Raw genomic sequence first — 18073 nt, forward strand, 5'->3', positions numbered from 1 at the left:
ACTCTCCCATGCAATACAGAAGAAAATCCAAAAGGAGAGTGCAAGGCCATTGATTTAATCAAAGTGGCCGAATGCACAAAGGAGGAGGAGGACGAAAATCCCAGTGAGGAAGACCTCCTGGGACGTTCCTCAAGCAAGAAGGAGTTTCCTATTAAGGATCCTGAGGAATCTGAGGCTCATCTAGAGACCATAGAGATTCCATTAAATCTCCTTCTGCCATTCATGAGCTCTGAAGACTATTCATCCTCAGAAGAGGATGAAGATGTAACTGGAGAGCAAGTTGCTCAATACTTAGGAGCTATCATGAAGCTGAATGCCAAGCTGTTTGGTAATGAGACTTGGGAAGGTGAACCCCCCTTGCTCATTAATGAACTAGATACTTGGATTCAGAGAACTCTACCTCAAAAGAAGCAAGATCCTGGCAAGTTCTCAATACCTTGTACCATTGGCACCATGAGCTTTGAAAAAGCTCTATGTGATCTTGGGTCAGGGCTAAATCTTATGCCACTCTCTGTAATGGAGAAGCTGGGAATCATTGAGGTACAACCTGCCTTGTTCTCATTACAATTGGCAGACAAGTCCATGAGACAAGCTTATGGAATAGTAGAGGACGTGTTAGTAAAGGTTGAAGGCCTTTACATCCCTACTGATTTCATAATCCTAGACACTAGGAAGGAAGATGATGAATGCATCATCCTAGGAAGACCTTTCCTAGCCACAGCAGGAGCTGTGATAGATGTCAACAGAGGTGAGTTAGTCCTTCAATTGAATGGGGACTACCTTGTGTTTAAGGCACATGGCCATCCCTCTGTGACAGAAGAGAGTAAGCATGAAGAGCTTCTCTCAGTTCAGAGTCAAGAAGAGCCCACACAGTCAAACTCTAAGTTTGGTGTTGTGAGGCCACAACCAAACTCTAAGTTTGGTGTTCATACCCCATATCCAAACTCTAAGTTTGGTGTTGGGATTACACACTAAATTGACCTGATCACCATGTGGCTCCATGAGAGCCACTGTCAAGCTATTGACATTAAAGAAGCGCTTGTTGGGAGGCAACCCAATTTTATTTATCTAATTTTATTTTATTTTGTTTCTTTGTTATTTTTATGTTTAATTAGGTACATGATCATGAGGAGTCACAAAAAAATCAAAAAAATTAAAAACAGAGTCAAAAACAGAAGAAAAAAATTTTTCACCCTGGAGGTAGCACAGACTGGCGTTCAACGCCAGTAAGGTGCATCTGGCTGGCGTTCAACGCCAGAACAGAGCACCATTCTGGCGCTGAACGCCCAAAACAAGCAACAACCTGGCGTTAAACGCCAGGATGGTGCACGAAGAGGACAAGCTGGCGCTGAACGCTAGGAACAAGCATGAAACTGGCGTTCAACGCCAGAAACATGCATTACATGGGCGTTGAACACCCAGAACATGCACCAATGGGCGTTTAAACGCCAGAATGCATGAAGGCATGTTACATGCCTATAGGGTGAAGGAATGGTATTTCTTTTCACCTCAGGATCTGTGGACCCCACAGGATCCCCACTTCAGGATCTGTGGACCCCACAGGATCCCTACCTAACATATTCCCACCTTACCTCCTAATCCTAGTTTTTGTGAATGTGATTACTCTTCCCCATGTCACACTTCCCAACATCTTCTTCATCAAGCACCTCAATTCCTCTTCCCAATTACCCCATTCACCATTCACATCAACCTCCTCTTCCCCATACACCCCACCTACCTTTACAATTCAACTTCTCCTTACCACCCAATCCCACCCATATCGCCGAATCCATCTCCCCTCACTCACCTCCATCTTCTTCTTCTTCTTCTCTTCTTTCTTTTCTTGCTCGAGGGCGAGCAATATTTTAAGTTTGGTGTGGTAAAAGCATAGCTTTTTTGCTTTTTCATTACCATTAATGGCACCTAAAGCCAGAGAAACCTCAAAAGGGAAGACAAAAAGCTTCCACCTCTGAGTCATGGGAGATGGAAAGACTCACAAAGCCATCATAGCTCAGTGGTAGAACATGTGGCTGCAAATCAAGAGATCCCTGAGATACCTCAGGGGATAAGTTATCCTCCACACAAATATTGGAAGCAACTAAAGGGTGGAACATCATGAGCACTCCATCATTCTCCAAGAAATAAGAGAAGATCAAAGAGCAATGAGGGAGGAGCAACAAAAGCAAGGAAGAGACATAAAGGAGCTCAAAAAGCACCATTGGACCTTCAAGAAGGCGCCACCTTCACTCAGGTGGATTCATTCCTTGTTCTTTATTTCTTTCTGTTTTCGGTTTTTAATTATTATGTTTATCTATGTTTTGTGTCTTTATTTCATGATCATTAGTATGTAACCATGCCTTAAAGCTATGAATAAAATCCATTACTCCTTCACCTCTCTTAAATGAAAAATGTTTTAATTCAAAAGAACAAGAAGTACATAATTTTCGAAATTATTATTGAATTTAGTTTAATTATATTGATGTGGTGACAATAATTTTTGTTTTCTGAATGAATGATTGAACAGTGCATATGTCTTTTGATCTTGTTGTTTATGAGTGTTAAAATTGTTGGTTCTTGAAAGAATGATGAACAAAGAGAAATGTTATTGATGATCTGAAAAACATCATGAAATTGATTCTTGAAGCAAGAAAAAGCAGCAAAAAAAAAAAGGGGCGGAAAATTTTAAAGCAAGGATCCAAGGCTTTGAGCATTAATGGATAGGAGGGCCCAAGGAAATAAAATCCAGGCCTAAGCGGCTAAATCAAGCTGTCCCTAACCATGTGCTTGTGTCATGAAGGTCCAAGTGAAAAGCTTGAGACTGAGTGGTTAAAGTCGTGATCCAAAGCAAAAGAGTGTGCTTAAGTGCTCTGGACACCACTAACTGGGGACTCTAGCAAAGCTAAGTCACAATCTGAAAAGGTTCACCCAGTTATGTGTCTGTGGCATTTATGTATCCGGTGGTAATACTGGAAAACAAAATGCTTAGGGCCACGGCCAAGACTCATAAATAGCTGTGTTCAAGAATCAACATGCTTAACTAGGAAAGTCAATAACACTATCTGAAATTCTAAGTTCCTAAAGATGCCAATCACTCTGAACTTCAAAGGAAAAAGTGAGATGCCAAAACTGTTCAGAAGCAAAAAGCTACAAGTCCCGCTCATGTAATTATAATTAATATTCAGTGATATTTTGGACTTTATAGTATATTCTCTTCTTTTTATCCTGTTTGATTTTCAGTTGCTTGGGGACAAGCAACAATTTAAGTTTGGTGTTGTGATGAGCGGATAATTTATACGCTTTTTGGCATTGTTTTTACATAGTTTTTAGTAAGTTTAAGCTACTTTTAGGGATGTTTTCATTAGTTTTTATGATAAATTCACATTTCTGGACTTTACTATGAGTTTGTGTGCTTTTCTGTGATTTCAGGTAATTTCTGGCTGAAATTGAGGGATTTGAGCAAAACTCTGAAAAAGGCTGACAAAAGGACTGCTGATGCTGTTGGATTCTGACCTCCCTGCACTCGAAATGGATTTTCTGGAGCTACAGAACTTCAATTGGCGTGCTCTCAACGGCGTTGGAAATTAGACATCCAGGGCTTTCCAGCAATATATAATAGTCCATACTTTATTCGAAGAATGACGACGTAACTTGGCGTTGAACGCCAAGTACATGCTGCTGTCTGAAGTTAAACGCCAGAAAAACGTCATGATCCGGAGTTGAACGCCCAAAACACGTCATAACTCGGAGTTCAACTCCAAGAGAAGCCTCAGCTCGTGGATTGATCAAGCTCAGCCCAAACATACACCAAGTGGGCCCCGGAAGTGGATTTATGCATCAATTACTTACACATGTAAACCCTAGTAGCTAGTCTAGTATATATAGGACATTTATCTATTGTATTAGACATCTTTTGACCACTTTAAGTCTTTATTCATTCGGTCACTTGATCATGGAGAGGGCTGGCCATTCGGCCATGCCTGAACCTCTTTCACTTATGTATTTTCAACGGTGGAGTTTCTGCACACCATAGATTAAGGGTGTGGAGCTCTGCTGTACCTCAAGTATCAATGCAATTCTACTTTCTTTTATTCGGTCTCTATCTTATTCTTATTCCAAGATATTCATTCGCACCCAAGAACATGATGAATGTGATGAGTAAATAACCCTCATTATCATTCTCACTTATGAACGCGCGTGATTGACAACCACTTCCGTTCTACATGCAACAGAGCTTGAATGTGTATCTCTTAGATTCCCCAACAGAATCTTCGTGGTATAAGCTAGATAGATGGCGGCATTTATGAGGATCCGGAAAGTCCAACCTTGTCTGTGGTGTTCCGAGTAGGATCCTGGGAATCCGGAAAGTCTCACCTTGTCTGTGGTATTCCGAGTAGGATTCCGGTAATGAATGACTGTGACGTGCTTCAAACTTGCAACCTGCTGGGCATTAGTGACAGACGCAAAAGAATCAAGGGATTCTATTCCAGTAGGAGCGGGAACCAACCGGTGATTAGCCGTACTGTGACAGAGTGCGTGAGCATTAGTTTTCACTGCGAGGATGGGATGTAGCCATCAACCATGGGTGATGCCTCCAGATGATTAGCTGTGCGAGTGACAGCCGCATAGGATATTTTCTCGAGAGGATTGAAAGTAGCCACAGCTGATGGTGAACCCCTATACAAAGCTTGCCATGGAAAGGAGTAAGAAGGATTGAGTTGAAGCAGTAGGAGAGCAGGCGTCCTTGAGCTCTACAGCATCTCCATCCGCTTATCTGAAATCCCCACCAATGAATCTGCATATGTCTTCTATCCTTTTTATTATTTCTATTTTTGAACCCATAAATAATGTTTAATCCGCCTGACTGAGATCTACATGGTGACCATAGCTTGCTTCATACCAACAATCTCTGTGGATTCGACCCTTACTCACGTAAGGTTATTACTTGGACGACCCAGTACACTTGCTGGTTAGTTGAACGGAGTTGTGAAAATAAACAGTGCCCTAAGAGTATACAAAAGAACATTTGATCACAATTTTGTCCACCAAATATGCATATGATGCTCCATTCTGGAAGCATGTCAGAAGGACACCTTTTGGTTAATTGCTTGTATCTTTCCCAAGCTTCATCGAGGGATTCACCTTCCTTTTGTTTGAAGGTTTGGACTTCCTCTCTAAGCTTGCTCATCTTTTGAGGTGGAAAAAATTTGGTCAAGAAAGCATTGACCAACTTGTCCCAAGAGTTCAGGTTTTCTCTAGGTTGTGAGACCAACCATGTCCTAGTGATAAACCCCATTTGTAGGGTTTATCTTGTGCTGAATTTAAGGGATTTTATGACCTTTTACCCACATTTATTCAATGAAATAGCATGATTTCATGATTGTCTCCTAATTTGTGCTTAAGTGTGAAAACATGCTTTCTAGGTCCTTAATTAGCTAAATTTAATTCACATTTGATTCCACTAGATGCCTTGATTTGTTTGTTAAGTGATTTCAGGTTGAAAAGGGCTAGGGAAGGATCAAAGGAGTGAAAGGAAAGCATACAAAGTGGAGAAGATCATGAAAAGCCAAAGAATTGAACTCGCCCATGGATGCGCGCGCGCACCAGGTGCTTACGTGCACCTTGCGAATTACCCCATGGACGTGTACGCGTCCTGTGCGCGTACACGTCGGTGCTGGTATATGATTTTTTAACGAAAACGTGGCCAGTGAATTCAGAAGTGTTGTGGAGCCCAATCCCAACCAACTTTGGCACCAAAAATGATATTTAAAGCCAAGGATTGAAGAGCAAAGGGGGATTCCATCATTCAGACTCATTAGGATTAGTTTAGAGTTAGTTTTAGAGAGAGAAGCTCTCACTTCTCTATAGGATTAGGATTAGGATTAGGTTTAGTTCTTAGATTTAGGTTTACATTCAAGATCTCTTCTACTTCTACCTTTCAATTCCTTGTTGTTACATTCATTCTTCTTCTATTCTTTGGTTGTAATCTCCTTTATGTTGCTTCTATATTTTGTTGTAGATCTACTCTTGTTCCTTCTATTTTCTTTCAATTCAATTTGAGGTAATTCATAATAATTGTGTTTCTTTTGAATGTTGTTATAAATTCCTTGCAATAATTGTTGTTAGATTTCGTAGTTGTTGTCAATTTACTATGCTTTTCTTTCATACCTTCTAAGTGTTTGATAAAATGCTTGGTTGGATTTTAGTATAGATTTTGTTCCTCTTGGCCTAGGTAGAGTAATTAGTGACTCTTGAGTTATCCAATTCCTTTGCTGATTGATAATTAGAAGTTGCTAATTGATTTGAATGCCTCTAAAACTAATCTTTCCTTTAGGAGTTGATTAGGACTTGAGGAATCAAATTGATTCATCCACTTGACTTTCCTCCATGGTTAGAGGTTAACTAAGTGGTAGCAATAAACAATTTGTAGTCACAATTGATAAGGATAACTAGAATAGGACTTCTAATTCTCACAACCTTGCCAAGAGCTTTCTAGTTGTTAGTTTATTTTCATTGCCATTTACCTTTCATGTCTAATATCTCAAAAACCCCAAACATAGCTCCATAACCAATAACAAGACACTTTATTGTAATTTCTAGGGAGAACGACCCGAGGTTTAAATACTTCAGTTTATAGATTTTAGGGGTTTGTTTTAGTGACAAACAAATTTTTGTATGAAAGGATTATTGCTTGGTTTAGAAACTATACTTGCAACGAGATTTCATTTGTGAAATTCTAGACCGCAAAAAATCCAATCATCAAAATGGCGCTGTTGCCGGGGATTTGCAATGGTGTTATGTTATTGGTTATTGTATATATGTGAATAGTGTGAATATGTTTGCTTTTGTTAGCTCTTGATAGTTTTAGGATTTGGTTTTCTTTGTTTCTTGTTTGATTCTATTTTCCTTTTCTCTTGCTATCATGAATTCTCACTTTGGCTGTGAGTTTTGTTCTAACTATGTTGTAGGAAATGAGGGTTACAATGAGGATGTGTATCAAGGATGGGACAATCAAGGGTGGGAGGAGGCATATGCATATGATCAATCCTCATGGAAACAACCTCCACCAATGCACTATGAAGAAGAGTCATTCTATGATGCATATCAATCCAATGGCTATGGTGAATCTCCTTGTGACTTTCAAGAACCACTACCATATGCCAATGAATCATATCCTCAACATGATCCTCAACTATACTCACAAGCCTCTTTTCACCAAACACCTTCACATGACCCCAATCCATATCCACCATACCAACCACCTTTTGAGCCATATGAGCCCTACATGGAACCACCATTCCAATATTACTACTCCCAAGAACCAACTCAATACACACCACCACATCCTTACCAAGAAGAACCACCTTCCTATTATGAACCCATTCTCCAAGACATTGAACCCTCCTATCCATCCCAATCTTCAATGGATGAAATCTTTTGCCTTATACTTCATGGGCAAGGAGAAATGCATAGGGAGACACTAGAATTTATGCCTACTTTGATGAAGGTAGTAAGCATTTTAGCCTCCCAATGCTTGAGCACTCAAAGCACTCCCATGGTCACATGTGGAGAATTAATTGAAAAGCATAGCATGACGGAGAGATTGGAAACTCCGGTGGAACATGAGGGATGTTACTTTGTGTTAGAACAATTGGAGGAGCCTATGATCATTGAAGAAGAGGAAGAAGTGGTTGAAGACCTAGGAGATGCGAAACCTCCTTAGGAACCTAGAGTTGAAGAGAACCTCTCCAAGACGGTTGAAATTGATGTTGAGGAGGAGAGTGCACAACCTCCAAGACAATTATTGAATGAAGACATGGAAGGAATGGAGAAAAAAGTGAGTTCCCTTGGAGATGAAGATCATGCATCCAACCTTCTTGGTGGTGAATCCTTTGAATTTGACAAACCTTCTCCCAATGAGATAGAAAGTAATGTGGAGGTAGATTTCTCTCGTCCTCCAATTTATAACTTAAATGATGGAGAAGAGTTAGATGAAGTTGATGAACAAAGAATTGAGAATGAAGAAGTTTATGAAGAGGTGGAGATTGACAAGGAAGCAAACAAGGGAGTAGAGCTTGCAAGGACATTGGAGATACTTCTCCCCAAGCCACCACCATCCATTCTCTCATTCAAGTGGGTAAATTTCTTATACTTAAGCTTTATTATTCCCCTTGAATATGGTTTGCTTGAGACGGATGGTCAACTTAGATAAATTAGTGGCTTTAATAGTAAAAGGGAGATAGTTAGTGGTTGGAAGCATCATTCTAGGTTCATTATGGTCACATGTCCAAAGCTTGATAGCAAAGGTTGGTGAAGAACTAAAGTGCATGGATCTAGAAGGATGTTTGGTCACTTTGTTGAGAATTCCTCTTGCTTGCCACCTGGACGAATTAATGAGAACCGACTTAAAGACGGGTGTCAAAATAAAGTGTGGGACCCCGGATCGCACAAAGAAAATCAAATTTGGGAGCCCATGGTGTGTGTAGAACTCCATCAAAGCTTGGAGCTATTAATTTTGAATGATGGAGCTTATTGGAAAACCAAGCATTGGTGGATCTTCCAAGATGAGTTTAAGCACAAGCCACCTTGAGAGGAGCTCCCCATAAGTCCAACTTAAGGACAATAAACAAAAGTGCTAGGTGGGAGACACCCCACCATGGTAAATTCTTTTCATTTTTCTCTTTTGTACATATTGGTAATTAGGTTAATTTCATGTTTAGTTTAGTTTGTTGAGTTTATTTGGTAGTTTAGTATGTTAAATAAGGTTTTGGGTGTTTTGGTAGCTGTTTGGAGGTTTGGAAGGCTTGGATTGGTGCAAGAACTTGGAAAAATTTTTGAAAAATAGAGCACCATCCACGCGTACGCGTACAGTGCGCATACACGTGCCCAAGCTTTTTTGGCCATTCCACGTGCACGCGCACATGACACATCTGCGTGGATGCAGAAGTTCCACCCCAGCCAATGACCCGAGAGTTGCGCCTGCACTGCGCGAACTTTGTGCCTGAGGCACAAATATCAACCCGCACGTAAGCGCGATGGACGCGTGCGCGCCTCATCTCCGGTTCACCAGGCACGTGTACGCGTCACGCCCAATCCACTACCATCCACGCGCGCGCGGCACGCGCGCGTACGCGCGGATGTCCTTCCTTCATTACATTTCTTCTCTTTTTCTCTTTCCATTTCTTTCCCCCTCCTTTCTTCTTCCCTTCTCCTACCCCTCATCCAATACTTCCAAGCACCATTGATAACCATTTATTTTAGTCAGTTAATTAGTTAGTTAGTTGATTAGTTAGTTAGTTTAATTTTCATTTTTTTCTCTTTTTCATTGTAAGTGTTGGATTGTTAATTTTTGTTTACCATTAATTGCTGATGGATAATAAAAAAGATGTTATCTCAACATCGTTATGTTTATAATCTTTATTGGATTCTATGTTGAGGTTATATTTTGCTACTTGGTTTTAAGTTTTTCATGCTTACCTTTTAAGAATACCAAGTGATGAGAAATGCCTTCAAGCATGTTTAATCTTTTTGAATTGCATGATTTGGCCACCATGTGATTTGAATCCTTTTCTTTGCCTAGGTAATCTCTTGATGGATGATGTTGTGCAATTACTTCAATGCATTGTGCTTCTTGTTCATATGCATCCATATGTTTTTAGCTTGAATGCGTTCATGCTTCTTCAATGCTTGTTTTACCTTATAAGTTCACTTAAAGCATCCCAAGCACACTAGGATAAGTGAAGTATATACTTCTTTTGTGACATCACTTTTTATGTTAATGTGTGTTCTACAAGGTGCCCAATTTAGAATTCACACACCTATTTGTCATTCATGTCACACTAATTCACTCACCTCATTCTAGTAATTTACCTTATTCCAACAATGTATGCTTTCTTGCTTTTATATCTTCTCATCTTATGGTGTGATTTTCTATTTTTCATGATATGATGCACCACAAGCAATAACGAAAGTGGAAGAAAGAGCACGCAGCAACCAGGTTGACCTACCAGCTGAAGGTAGCAATCCAGAGAGTCGCCGTACCCCCTTGCTCATCTTTGAGTGCACCGAGGGCGGTCAAACTTTTAAGTGTGGGGAAGTCGTCCGACCAATCGGCGATTTTGGGTGAAAAGTTTCTAATCGCAACACTTTTGCATTTTATTTTAGGTCTTTTAGGATTTTTTGTTGCATTTTCTTAAATTTTGCATATATATACACAATAAGTTTAGTCAAAATAATGAAATTTTTCGGGAAAATTATCTATAGGGCACCTCAATTGATTTGAGTGAAAATTCTTCATAGAACTTGCTTGAATTATATATCTAATGGTGTGGTTACATCTTATAACCACTTATTTTTCCTTCTTGTGTGCATTATTCTCTTCCTATGATTGTAATCCTTGATTTGTTTGATTCCTTATGTTCATTATTTTGTGTATTCATGGATTTATATGATTGAGGCCATTGTTTTATTAGCTCACTTACCCAAATAGCCTTACCTTTTATCTTCCATTGTTAGCCAACTTTGAGCCTACGATTAACCCACTTTGTTCTTTAATTTAGCACATTACAAGCCCTAAAGCGAAAACAAACAAATGTCCTTATTTGGATCTTTGATTAGCTTAGGCTAGTGTGTGTGTATCATTCAAGTGTGGGAATCTTGGGACATTGGGTGAATAAAAGGGTAGTTTTGTATTGTTTTTGAAAATATTGGGAATTGGGTACATACTCATGTATTGATCAAATGTAAAACCTTATACATTGATGTTCTTGTATATAGAAAGAAAAAAATGAGAAAAACAAAAGAAAAAGAAAAGAAAAAGAAAAATAATATGAAAAAGAAAAGAAAAAAATAGAAAAAGAAAGAAACAAAGAAAAAGAAAAAAATAAAGAGGGGACAAAATACCCCAAAGTAAAGTCCAATAAAGATCAATACATAAGTGTTGTGAAATGAAAAGGGATACATGAGTATGTGAAAAAGTGAGAAGAATGGATAGTTAGGTTAGCTTTGAAATTGTATAGGATGTCATAGGTTAGGTGGAAAGTTTAAGCTTATCAAAGATCCAAATTTTAAGCTCACTTGACCAAATATGCATCCTACCTTAACCCTAGCCCCATTACAACCAATGAAAAGACCTCATAATATGCGTATGCATGCATGAAATGTATGTTGATTGTTAGAAGAAAAACAAATCTTAAAAAGCATGAAATAGAGGGGAATTGAGAGAATCAACCCTAAACACTTGAGCGAATAGAGAGCAAACACATCCGGTGAGGGTTTGATGCTCAATTACATGTTTCCACCTATGATCATCTCCTTTCATGCAAGTTTGTAAAAATATTTAATAATTCAATCCAATTGTGGATTAGACTTGATAGTCCTTAGCCCTTGTGCATATATGCTTCTTGGGAATTGATTTATTTTGACCAAGCAATTGCATTCATTTAGATAGTTGCATATAGGTAGATTGCATTTAGTTAGTTTCCATTGAATAAATGTCATACCCTTACTTCATTATTGGTTTAAGCATGAGGACATGCTTGGTTTAAGTGTGGGGAGGTTGATAAACCCCATTTGTAGGGTTTATCTTGTGTTGAATTTAAGGGATTTTATGACCTTTTTACCCACATTTATTCAATGAAATAGCATGATTTCATGATTGTCTCCCAATTTGTGCTTAAGTGTGAAAACACGCTTTCTAAGTCCTTAATTAGCTAAATTTAATTCACCTTTGATTCCACTAGATGCCTTGATTTGTTTGTTAAGTGATTTCAGGTTGAAAAGGGCTAGGGAAGGATCAAAGGAGTAAAAGGAAAGCATACAAAGTGGAGAAGATCATGAAAAGACAAAGAATTGAACTCGCCCATGGACACGCGCGTGCACCTTGCGAATTACCCCATGGACGTGTACGCGTACGCGTCGGTGCTGGTATATGATTTTTTAACGAAAACGTGGCCAGCGAATTCAGAAGGGTTGTGGGGCCCAATCCCAACCAACTTTGGCGCCAAAAATGCTATTTAAAGCCAAGGATTGAAGTGCAAAGGGGGATTCCATCATTCACACTCATTAGGATTAGTTTAGAGTTAGTTTTAGAGAGAGAAGCTCTCACTTCTCTATAGGATTAGGATTAGGATTAGGTTTAGTTCTTAGATCTAGGTTTACATTCAAGATCTCTTCTACTTCTACCTTTCAATTCCTTGTTGTTACATTCATTCTTCTTCTATTCTTTTGTTGTAATCTCCTTTATGTTGCTTCTATATTTTGTTGTAGATCTACTCTTGTTCTTTCTATTTTCTTTCAATTCAATTTGAGGTAATTCATAATAATTGTGTTTCTTTTGAATGTTGTTATAAATTCCTTGCAATAATTGTTGTTAGATTTCGTAGTTGTTGTCAATTTACTATGCTTTTCTTTCATGCCTTCTAAGTGTTTGATAAAATGCTTGGTTGGATTTTAGTATAGATTTTGTTCCTCTTGGCCTAGGTAGAGTAATTAGTGACTTTTGAGTTATCCAATTCCTTTGTTGATTGATAATTAGAAGTTGCTAATTGATTTGAATGCCTCTAAAACTAATCTTTCCTTTAGGAGTTGATTAGGACTTGAGGAATCAAATTGATTCATCCACTTGACTTTCCTCCATGGTTAGAGGTTAACTAAGTGGTAGCAATAAACAATTTGTAGTCACAATTGATAAGGATAACTAGGATAGGACTTCTAATTCTCACAACCTTGCCAAGAGCTTTCTAGTTGTTAGTTTATTTTCATTGCCATTTACCTTTCATGTCTAATATCTCAAAAACCCCAAACATAGCTCCATAACCAATAACAAGACACTTTATTGTAATTCCTAGGGAGAACGACCCGAGGTTTAAATACTTCAGTTTATAGATTTTAGGGGTTTGTTTTAGTGACAAACAAATTTTTGTATGAAAGGATTATTGCTTGGTTTAGAAACTATGCTTGGAATGAGATTTCATTTGTGAAATTCTAGATCATCAAAAATCCAATCATCACCTAGCTCTGTCTCTTACAGCAAAGGGGAAAAGTATAAGTCTGTAGACCTCGGGATCAACCCCATTGGTCTTGACAGTATCACATATCTGCAAGAATTCAGCTAAGAACTGATGAGGATCTTCCGATGGAAGTCCATGAAACTTGCAATTCTGCTGCATTAGAGAAACTAATTGAGGCTTAAGCTCAAAGTTGTTTGCTCCAATGGCAGGAATTGAGATGCTTCTTCCATAGAAGTTGGAAGTTGGTGCAGTATACTCACCAAGCATCTTCCTTGCATCTCTAGCATTGTTGTTGGGTTCGGCTGCCATGTCTGCTTCTTTTTTGAAATTCTCTCTAAGGTCCTCTCCGGAGTATTGTGCTTTAGCTTCTCTTAGCTTCTTCTTCAGAGTCCTTTTAGGTTCAGGATCAGCTTCAACAAGAATATTTTTATACCTGTTTCTGCTCATATGAAAAAGAAGAGAACAAAAGGAAGTAGTGGAATCCTCTATGTCACAGTATAGAGATTCCTTAATGTGTCAGAAGAAAAGAAGAATAGAGGACTGAGGTAGAGAGAGAATAAGAAGAATTCGAACGCAGAGGGAGAGAGAGAGTTTTTCGAAAATTAAAACTAAAATAATTAGTTAATTAAAAAGATTTTTGAAAAAGTGGTTAGTGATTTTCGAAAATTGGAAGTGGAAAAGTGGTTAGGTGGTTTTGAAAAAGATAAGAAATAGTAATTAGTTGAAAAAGATTTGAAAATAATTTTGAAAAGATAAGAAGTTAGAAAAATATTTTGAAATCAAAATTTTAAAAAGATATGATTGAAAAAGATTTGATTGAGAAAGATATGATTTTAAAAAGATATGATTGAAAAGATATGATCGAAAAAGATTTGATTTTTAAAATTGATGACTTGACTAACAAGAAACTAAAGGATATGATTCTAAAATTCAAAGATTGATCCTTTCTTAACAAGAAAGTAACAGACTTGAAATTTTTTAATCAAAACATTAATTGTTAGCAAGGATTTTTGAAAATGTGGAAAGATAAGATTTTAAAATTATGAATTAAAACGTGAAAAAAAATTCGAATGGGAAACATAATTACCTCCCTTGTGTCATCCTGGTGTTAAACGCCCAGAATGCTATCCATTCTGGCATTTAACGCCCATTTGGCTGCCTCTTTGGGCGTTTAATGCCCAGTCAGATACCCTGGCTGGCGTTAAACGCCAGGAATACTTCTTTACTGGGCATTTTTCTAAACGCCCAGAATGCTGCCCATTCTGGCATTTAACGCCCATAATGATAGCTTTACTGGCGTTAAATGCCCAGAATGATAGCCATTCTGGCGTTTAACGCCCAAAGTGCCTATTTACTGGCGTTTTAATGCCAGTGAGCTCTTTTTCTTTGTGATTCGTCTGCTTTATGTTTTGAATCTTCTTTTCTCTGTATTGTTTACTTGAAAAGATATATATATTTTACTTTTTTTTGAATTTTTAATGAGGGGAGAGAAAAACACAAAATGACTCAAAACATAAGAATTTAAGATCAAACCAATAATGCATGCAAGAACACTTTGAATGTTAAGATGAACACCAAGAACACTTTGAAGATCATGATGAACATCAAGAACATATTTATGAAAATTTTTGAGAAAAGAAAGACATGCAAGACACCAACCTTAGAAAGTTTGAATGTTTAGACACTATAAAGTCGATACATATGAAAAACCACATAAAACACAAAACAAAAAAATCATGAGATTGAACAAAGGAAATTATCAAGAATAACTTGAAGATCACAGAAGAACACAATGCATATATTTTTGAAAACTTTAAGAAAATTAAAAACATGCAATTGACCCCAAACTTAAAATTTGACACTAGACTCAAACAAGAAACACAAAATGTGTTTGTTTTTTATTTTATTAAATTTTTTTTTGTATTTTTCGAAAATAAAAATAAAAAGCTTAAACATAAAATAAAATTACCCAATCCAAGCAACAAGATGAACCGTCAGTTGTGCAAACTCGAACAATCCCCGGCAACGGCGCCAAAAACTTGGTGCACGAAATTGTGATCACACTTTTCACAGCTCCGCACAACTAACCAGCAAGTGCACTAGGTCGTCCAAGTAATAAACCTTACGCGAGTAAGGGTCGATCCCACAGAGATTGTCAGCTTGAAGCAAGCTATGGTCATCTTGTAAATCTCAGTCAGGCAGATTCAAATGGTTATAAGAATTTAATAATTAAAGGATAAATAAAACGGAAAATAACATATAGATACTTATGTAATTCATTAGTCAGAATTTCAGATAAGCGTTTGGAGATGATTTGTTACTTCTGAACCTCTTCTTTCCTATTGCCTTCATCCAATCATGCGTTGTCCCTTCTATGGCAAGCTGTATGATCCTCTCAGTGAAAATGGTCCGGCTACGATTTTTTTACGGCTAATCAACTTTCGGATTTCTCGTCTCGGATGAAAAATACCAGGCATAGCTACCGCAGGGCTAATCATCTGTCGGTTATCAATTGTGTTGGAATAGGATACCTTGATCCTTTTGCACACTATCACTGCGCCCAACAATCACGAGTTTGAAGCTCGTCACAGTCATCCCGTCCTAGATCATACTCGGAATACCACAGACAAGGTTTAGACTTTCCAAATCTAAGGAATGCTGCCAATTGTTTCTAGCCTATACCACGAAGGTTCTAATCTCATATTCGGATGCTCTGTTGTCAGGAGAGATGATGTGAATCTTGGATCAGAGACCCAAGAAAATATACTCTGGCTGTCGTCCAATGACTACGTTGAACATCATGTAGATCGCTTGTGGTTGTCAGGCACGCGGATCTTGGCTAAGCGAGTAAAGAAGATAGCAGGTGATTGTCACGGGTAACCCCTTCATTCTGACTTAACTGAATTAAGTACGAGAGTATATCTTGGAGAAGAAGTAGGCGTGAATTGAAAGAAAAACAATAGTACTTACATTAATTCATGAGGAACAACAGAGCTCCTCACCTTAATCTATGAGGTGTAGAAACTCCATCGTTGGAAAATACATAAGAGAATAAGGTCTAGGCATGGTCGAATGGCTAGCCTCCCAAATGTGCAAAATTATCTCCAGTGATCAAAAAGCCCCCAATACAATAGTAAAAGGTGGTATTTATACTAAACTAGTTACTAGGGTTTACAAAAAATGAGTAACTAAGTGCAGATAGTGCAGAAATCCACTTCTGGAGCCCATTTGGTGTGTGCTTGGACTGAGCTTTGAAGCTTTCACGTGCATAGGCCATTCTTGGAGTTAAAATCCAGCTTGGATGCCAGTTTGGGTGTTTAACTCCAGTTCGGGTGCTAGTTCTGGCATTTTACGTCAGAAAAGGGTCTCTGGTGGGCGTTTGGACGCCAGTTTGGGCCATCAAATCTCAAGCAAAGTATGGACTATTATACAATGCTGGAAAGCTGAAGATGTCTACTTTCCAATGCAATTTAGAACACGCCAATTGGGCTTCTTTAGCTCCAGAAAATCTACTTCGAGTGCAGGAGGGTCAGAATCCAACAGCATTTGTAGTCCTTTCTCAGCCTCTGAATCAGATTTTTGCTCAAGTCCCTCAATTTCAGGCAGAAAATACCTAAAATCACAGAAAAATACACAAACTCATAGTAAATTCCAGAAATGTGATTTTTGAATAAAAACTAATAAAAATATACTAAAAAGTAACTAAAATATACTAAAAACTATGTAAAAACAATGCCAAAAAGCGTATAAATTATTCGCTCATCAGGTTCCCATAGATTACTGAGCAATTTATTCTTCTCCTTCATAGTTTTCATTGAGTATGTCTTTTTCTAAATTTGGTCTTTCTATGTTTCAATGGTAAAAGGCAAAATAGTGAGGTTTGTAAGAAAAAGCAAAAGATAGAGAGTTAGACTCAGAGAAAAAACCATAGTTATTCTAGAAATTCTTTGTAAATTCTTCTGTTTTATTGTCATGATCCTGAGAGAATTTTCTTGCAAATTAGATTAGCACTTTGTTATTGAAAAGTTAGTGTGAGTTCCTAGCCAAGTCTAGTTTGGGTTAGAAACTGGATTTGTCCCAAATAGGATTGGTTAGAATCCTAGGGAGAATTAGTGAATGTAATTCTGTTGAAAGATAGTGAAATTCTGTCACTATTATGATGGAGACTGGATATAGGCTACATTGCACTGGGTAGCTAAACCAGGATACATCTATATGTCATTCTCTACTCTCTTTTTTGTTTCTCATTCTGCTTTATAGGAGACAAAACTAAAGTATCTCTTGATTTTTCTACTAAGCAACATTTCACTTTATCACATATTGCAAGTAAATCTATTCTGGCTCATATCGCATCAGGAGACAAAACCAAAGTCTCTCCTATTTTCTACTCTCAAAATCTCTATAGATCGCAAGGTTGAAAGCTAATTTAAAAGAGACCAAGATTCAACCCTCTTTCTCTTAGCCACTGATATCCATCAATTGGTATCAGAGCTTGGTCACAAAGAGATCAAGTTTCACAACTTAGAGAAAAGATCCTAATGGCGAACAATGTTGGTTCCAACACAGTGGCTTACACACTGACAGAAGGACAATCCAACAATAAACCTCCATTCGTCAATGGAAAAAAACTACAATTATTAGAAAGAAAGGATGAATAATCTTTGTTCAATCAGTCGATTAAAATCTATGGAAGATAATACTGAACGGTCCTCAAATTCCTACCAAAACTGGCGCTGATGGTGTTGTCCCTCCCAAAATTGAAGCAGAATGGAATAGAGATGACAAAAAAATGATGGAACTCAATGCCAAAGCTGTCGACATGCTTAACTGTGTAATCAGCTTTGAGAAATACCAGAAGATTTCAAGATGCAAAATAGCAAAGAAACTTTAGGATAAACTCCAAGTCACATATGAGGGCACCAAACAAGTAAAAAAAATTAGGATTTACATACTGAGCAAAGAGTATGAGATGTTCTCTATAAAAGAAGGAGAATCAATTGATAACATGTTCGAGAGATTCTCTATCATCGTTAATAGCTTGAATGCTATGGGGATTACTCATTCTG

At 37.9% G+C, this 18073-nt stretch overlaps 1 non-coding gene across 1 annotated transcript; it reads left to right on the top strand.

Moving 5' to 3' along the window:
* The first annotated feature begins 5071 nt into the window (after window positions 1-5071).
* LOC130978823 (small nucleolar RNA R71) lies at window positions 5072-5179 on the top strand. Its single transcript, XR_009086435.1, has one exon. It is a non-coding gene; the product is annotated as a small nucleolar RNA R71 (small nucleolar RNA).
* Window positions 5180-18073: the final 12894 nt, after the last annotated feature.

The sequence above is a fragment of the Arachis stenosperma genome, chromosome 4 (assembly GCF_014773155.1).
Source record: "Arachis stenosperma cultivar V10309 chromosome 4, arast.V10309.gnm1.PFL2, whole genome shotgun sequence".
Lineage (NCBI taxonomy): Eukaryota > Viridiplantae > Streptophyta > Magnoliopsida > Fabales > Fabaceae > Arachis > Arachis stenosperma.